Below are 7,500 nucleotides of genomic sequence, written 5' to 3'. Positions count from 1 at the left end.
CGCGGGGGTGCTGAGTGCAGGAGCAACAGGAGGAGCTCGTGAAAGAAGCCTAGCATCTTTTAGCACCCATGGTGGAGTTTCACAACAGGTGCTTGAAAACACTGATGGGCGGACAGTGTTCCCCACGTGCGGAACAGTCACGATGAGGATGCGCATCCTGTGAGATGATATTGTGTCACTCCTCCTCTGTCTTGCTGAGACCTGGCCTAGAAGGAGGATTCTAACAGATGAGTTGTTTGATAACGGACGATATTTCAGAACTGCTAAGGGAGTCTCCTTTCTGCTTTACTCCTTGTGATGGAGACCGTGGTGGTGTGACAGAGTCCACTGCTCAGGAGGGTGAAATTCGAACTCTGGCTGCTGCGCCAGCGGGTTGACTCTTTGGTCACACATTTGGGCACACATTCACAACCTGTTCCACCTGGGCTTGGGACTCCAATAAGGTCATTGCGTTCAGCTTTCATCACAAATGGTGTCAGAAGTGGAATGGTATGGTGAGGTCACCGGGAGTGTATCCATGGATATTGAAGCCCTCTGCTGTGAGGGGATGGAACAAAGCCCTGTGTGAAGTCCCAGTGAGGGGCACGGGGGTGTTCCTGGATGAAGAGTGGATGTGCGGGGGCACATGGAAAGTGTCACATGCGTGGGTGCACTCCCCAGTAGGGAGGGTGGTGTGATGGAGACCCTCACCCCCTGAAGGGAAGGTTGGTGTGATGGAGACCCTCACCCCCTGAAGGGGAGGCTGGTGTGATGGAGACGTAAAATGGGTGCTCTGGCTGCTATGGTCATTTACCACCTGTTGGACTTGAGTACAAACTAAGGATATTTGTAATTTAAACAGTAATATCTTGAGAATGAAATATTATCAACAATAATTAAACAGTGAAGCTTTTATGAAACAGAACTCTAGACATGGTGATTCATCATGGTAATGAAGGAGATGGTGTAAGCTAGCCTGGTCAAGCTGTGGATGTAAGAATAGGGAGAGGAACAGCTACTTAAATATCATAGTCACAGCTTAAATGTCTACAGATCTGAAAACAGCATGTGAGAGCTATTGCCATCAGTCCAATTTTAGCCATATTTAAAGCACTATATATTTTTATTCATTTTTGGAGGCCAGATTAATATTTGGTAATGAATATGCATAATGCATAACTCAGACTGTTTCTTCACAATATATATCATCATTATTTGCTTTGTTTTTCAACCTTCATATATTGCAATTTTAGAATATTTCAACTATTTTTTCATATAATTAATTTACTGGTGGTTGTTTTGTAGTAAACACCAACAGTTTTAAATACTAAAAGTAGGCTGGTAGTTGCTTAGTTGGTAAAAACACTGTTAATCTTAAAGACTTTTATATCAGTCTGTAAAATATTATCTTAACATTTCCCTAACATCATTAACTGCACTAGGTAACTAACACACCTTGAGCTTAATCACTAATTAAACACATATGATGTTAACAATGTAATTAAAACCCTCAGCCTTTTCCCAATCACAGAACACCATGTGGGGCTTTACTATGTAAGCTACATCTTCATAGCACTGACTATTACTTCTTCTCTCCAACCACCTCCAAGTGATTATCATGGCCACTTTGACCACAGGCAGCACTGGTAAAGTAAGTGTTACTTAATTTAAGTTTTAAGTATCCTTTTTTTGGTAGCAACACAGAGGAATCTTAAATTAATGTTACCACTTTATATTCGGTTACATGCAGTTACAATTAATCTTTTAAAAGTTTCAGGCCTCTTATGCTTTTGCAAAGAATAATGAGTGATTACAATAGAACTGACACACACGCACATGCACACACACACACACACACACACACACACCATTCTGAACATGAAATCTTATCTAGTTCCTAGGGAGACAGACCACCTTTAATCTTACTGGGTTCCCTCTAGCCCCCATTTTAAGATCATGGATGATGTTGACAAAGCTCTTAGAGTGTGACTGCTCATCCGGGATCATATGCTTCCGCTGATAATCATGATGTTTGTCACAAACTGATCATAGGTCAGCACTCTTACTGCAAAAAGCTTTGTGAGAATGAGACCAGATCAAAAGCAGAGCAACTCAAGGATTTACTGTACAGCTCTTCACATCCTTATGAAGTCTTTGCTTCAAGCACTCTGAGCCACTGGAACACTGATTTCCTAGAACATTCTCAATCTGATCCTGATTTCCTTCAACACTCAGATCTTCATTTCCCCAACATGGCCCTTGGCACGCAGGACTTGCATAATTGCCAATTAATTAAAGGCTGGTGTGCAAAAGCAAGGAGAGAAAAAGAGTTCCAGTAAAAACCTTCTCCCTCCCATTAAACAATCCCTCTCAATTTTACAGTAAACAAACTCCCCTGCACTGAGAGTCAGCTCCTCTGCGGCCAATCATGGTGAGTAAATGCAGAAAATGACTTCACAGGCAGTTAGCAAATGTGCTAATTGCATGCTTTAGGCCATGATATTTTGCAAGCCCTGTAATGCAGACAAGACAAAGGTGTAGGAGGTGAGTGATTGTGGTTAGAGCCTGCACTAATGATACACTCACATGATCCCTTTTCATGTGTAATCTACATACAGCAAGTACAATAGCTTACCCCTAAGCACAAACTAATACAAACACACAAAACATTAACGACTCTTGTGGTTCTTGATGTGACAGAAACAAATGTATTTATTCAGTGAGTAGCCAGTGGGTGGCACTGGCTTAAATATAAAACCTTGCAGATATCAATCGGGAAATTTCTCTTCACTTTAATATTGCTGGTCTTCTTGGAAGATAAGATATAGCCCTTGCTTAGTCATTCTCCCTCAAAGACCCTTTGGCTTTTGGGAATTGCGTGATGGGCACCTTCATAGAAAAGAACACCACAAATACTCTGGTTATAAGGAATCTGGCTCATCCTAGACTCAGGCAATCAGGCAATGTGTCAGAAAAGATTACATTGCAGAGTCTGCTTATAATTCCTGACTGATAAGAGAGACAGATTTATATTATTTTAGGTAAAATGGTACATGATAAGACTATTAAAAGGCTTTCATCTAAAAGATTTGTTATATTCCTTGCCTTAGTATATATGAAATGCCTCTTATTTAGATCTGATATAAAGAAGTTCCATAAGTACTGGGCACACTCTTCTTTTCTGCTCATGTAATGGTCTACAGAGTAACCGTCTCACGGTTTTAAAAGGTAGGAATCTGCTCCTTCATCTCCAGCTTGTACAAGATGGGCCTGGGTTCCAAAGATAGAGGCTCAAGGAAGACCAGCTACTTCATGAATTGATGAATTTGCTATTAGCACAAATATAGAATGCAGCTTATTCTAATCAGAAAACAAAGATGCCAAGTCACCATTCTACACTTCAGTGGGTATTGTCATTAGCAGTTTTCTATTAAATTGCAAATCAAGGAACTGAGATGACCCTGAATTTGTCGGTGCATGCCTCTCAGTGAATCAGTAACAATTATGGCAAAAATAAGCACACAATGCAAAAAAAACAAAAACACGTCAGTTCAACAGTACCAACCCTGGGAGCAGGGCTTCCTCACTCACTGGCTCCTGTGCTGTGTGGGAAGTAGAGGCACATCAGAGAGGAGGCTCTGGGAAGCGCTTGTGGTTTGCTGTGGGTTCCATGATGAACCAGTTGTTGGATATGTCACATTCTGGTGGATTTCTTTGGGGGTGAGGGGGTGGTGTGGTATTCTGAGAGGGATGAGGAGCTTGTGCAGTGGAAGAGAAATGACCCCAAAAGCCCCCCAGCAAGCCTTGTGGATTCAAACGGGCTGCCTTTTTTATTAGTCTCCATATTAATAATTTAGTAGGACCTTTGTGGTTCAGTTTCTGTGCCAAATGTGAAACTGAATCAATAATAAACATCTGACATCACCACCTTGGTTCATTCTGCTCAAGACATGAACACAGGCTGCGATCCTCTTCACCAAATTATATCATTTCGCAAAAGCCACAGGGAACCAGGGGATCCCATGTAGTCAACATGAAAAAGATTCACAAATAGTTATTGCATATCTTGTTTTTCTTTCTCTTAAGTCTTTTCTTATTTGAGTGGATAAGTGTTTAGCAATTAGAATAACCATGAGTGCTACAATTACTGCTTCTTTTTCTAGCACCCTCTATTATCCATAATTAAAATAAGGATGATTAACATAATTACAATTGACATTGCTGGTCTACGTCACCTGTAAGTAACGGCCTATAATCTTCATTATCATAGACACAATCTCAGTCATAAATTACCTAAAATAATTTAGCTGTAGTCAGTTTTTACAAAGGAGAACATTTTCTTTTTAAACAGCAGAAAATGATTGTTAATGTCTAATGCTGTATGACTAGGAGTCACAGCAATCTTGCTAACTGGTAATGCAATGTTTACAGAAGGATGCTTTGACAAGAATTAATTCCTGCTAAATTCAGTAAGAATCTGATATTATTTAAAGCACTGCTGATTAACCCACTACTAGCTTCAATATTTATCTCCAGGACCTTCTCCTGATGACTGTCTGAAATAAATATTAACTCTACACCACAATATCTGCCACAGGATATGTGGACTACAAAGGAGAACTGTAATCCCTTTCTTCTTCTCCCATGCAAGCATCTGTTTCCAGTGTGGCGTGTAAATCTGTTGCTTCCCACCTAAATTGATGGCCTCCTGAAAAGCTGGTTCTTTGGTTATGAAACTTTTCCTTTTTTCCCCTCTCTCCCTGGGATTCTCGGGAGATGCAATTATTGCGCAGTCAACTTGTAAGGGTTAGAGTGCCAGGGAATACATTCTCCCGACAGCCTCTACCCGCCTCTACGTCATCTTTTCCCCACGTTTATTTTTAACTCGAGTGGCAGCGGGATTGATATTCTTTATTAAGAGTTTATCCGCTGTGCTCATACTTTGTGACGATTCAGTGACACTACAGCTCTTTTTAAAGCACTCATTGACGTCATCATGATTTCTGGGAGAAAACAAGACCAAGTATTCCCAGAAATGATTCATTATGCGCTGCCATGATTTTGACATTTACCTTGCAGTTTACATGATAGTAACACATTTCATTTTAATGTGGCTAGTATCCAGATAATGAGGCAATCATGTATTTAGGCAGTACATGGAATGCTAATGAATACACCAAAGATATCAATGCTAAACAGCAAACTAAAACTAAAAACAACCATTCTAATACACCATCTTAGTTTAACATTTGACCTTGTCCATGGCAAAAACTATGTACTAACACAGTAATGAACTTCCTGCCTACCCTCTCTCTCTCTCTGTCTCTCTCTGTCTCTCTCTTTCTCTCTCTGTGTGTCTCTCTCTCTCTCTCTCTCTCTCTCTCTCTCTCTCTCTCTCTCTCTGTCTCTCTCTCTCTCTCTCTCTCTCTCTCTCTCTCTCTGTCTCTCTCTCTCACTCTCTCTTTCTCTCTCTCTCACTCTCTCTTTCTCTCTCTGTCTCTCTCTCCTTGACATATCTCTCCTACAAAGAGTCTTAATTAATTGGGCCCCTGGAATACGTTGCTCATTGGACACAGAGGAGAGAATTGGCTTCATAAGCAAGACTGGTTTCTGCTCCTCTGATACTATCTAGCTTGTCACTAGTTCAAGCATGCCACTCTATGGATATACCTTTCATTGTCTGATAGCCAGTGAGTGATTAATCTAAATTAGCTCACACTGGTTCAGGAGGTGAGCTTTTAGATGCATCATATCTAACACCCTAGCTCAATCAGTTGTCAAATAGGACATGGCTTTTGGCAATTTAGCTTAGTGTGCTACAGAGAGAGCTTAACGGGCTCTACGTACAGACACAGGGAGCAGAGTTCTGCACTAGTGCATGGACATTTTACCTTCGAAGCTATCGTTATTCATGAATACACGACGTGCGGATTACACAAGTCAGAGAGCACACAGAACAGATTATTTTACAGTCACAAAAGAATCGTCTCAGAAAAAAGAGCCAGAAGGCAGTTTTAGAAGCATTTGAAATTCAGCACAAATCACTGGATTCAATGACATTAATCACAACTGCCAGGGTATAGTTATTTACCTTATTAGCTATAACTTTAAGAGAATTTGTATCCTCGCTTGTAAGTGATGTAAGTGAGGAAGAAATTGTATTGTTTTTCCCACAGTGTACTTCCTGTTGTAACATTTCAGGCAGATTAGAAGAAGCAAGTAAACACACAGGTTTATTGAACATCCCCAAAATGCTGACAGGCAGTATGAGTGTGGGCAAACAGTGCTGTGTCAAAACATGGGCAAAAAGGCAAAAGTAAAAAAATGCCACAAGGGCAAAAGGGCAAAAGGCATGAAAACCTACAAGCATTGGCAACTTCTTGGTGTGGGCACAAGAGACTTCACACACTGTGTGTGTGTGTGTGTGTGTGCGTGCGCGTGTGTGTGTGCGTGTGTGTGCGCGTGTGTGCGTGCGTGCGTGTGCATGTGTGTGTGTGTGTGCGTGCGCGCGTGTGTGCGCGTGTGTGTGTGCGTGCGTGCGTGTGTGTGTGTGTGTGTGCGTGATGAAAAGATGTTGCCTGTGATTCGCAGACCAGCAAGGTTGATTGGTGGGGGGGAACTGTTGTTTGTAGTAGAGAGCATGACAGTTGTTTTATTTGTCATTGGTGGCCCAGTTATGGTTGGCCACCCTGTTATGGTGGCTCACCCCTCACCCTGCTTCTGCGTCCTCTGAGAAAATGAACAACATGTTGGCTTGTGAGCAGTGTGGCTGCGTCTGTGTTAGTCAGGGCTCAGGGGGGTCAGCACTGTACCTCACCCTAACACCAACCCGATGACAAAGTCAGACTGGGAAAACACATCTCCCCTCTAATCCTTACTATGGTCTTCCAGCAAAGACGTTTTTGAGAGGCTTGGTCCATGTTTGCTATCTTGTCACATGACACAGCAAGGCTATATAATGATTAAATTACTGCAAATCCAGAAACTGGCTCAGTAAAGAACAAACACTTTCATTTGCTGTGCACCATCCAAATGGTCATCCTTTTTGTTGGGGTTTTTATTATTGTTATTGTAACGCAACCTTGAGTCTGTGAAAGGTAATTAATAGAAGGTAATTATTCATTAATAAAAGGTAATTATTATTATTATTATTAAGTGATGTTAGGGACCTCCAGCTGAACAATGTGTTTGTTTCAGTCACTCAATCATCAGAACCAGGTGATCAGAGCTGCAGAGCTCCTCGTCACCTGGCTAAGGCATGCTGGGAAGGAATGGTGAAAGTAAATGTGTGGATGCCCAGGGCTCTCTTATACCTGCAGACCAATCCTGTTGGATTAATGAATTTGCTTTAATGTGTAGAGGTTAACAAAATCATTGTACAGTACTTTTTTTTTTTCAATTCAAGCCTTTCTGCCACTGACCAAATTGTTTTCTTTCTTCTTTATAATATAAATGAATTAAGTGTTAAGAAACATCCCATATATATGTCAGCATCTGAAATGGGCGTGTCCTGCTCCTAGA

The sequence above is a fragment of the Electrophorus electricus genome, chromosome 25, assembly GCF_041902795.1.
Source record: "Electrophorus electricus isolate QZ-2024a chromosome 25, ASM4190279v1, whole genome shotgun sequence".
Taxonomy (NCBI): Eukaryota; Metazoa; Chordata; class Actinopteri; order Gymnotiformes; family Gymnotidae; genus Electrophorus; species Electrophorus electricus.
The sequence above is the reverse complement of the archived record's forward strand: the minus strand, read 5'-3'. Positions refer to the sequence as shown.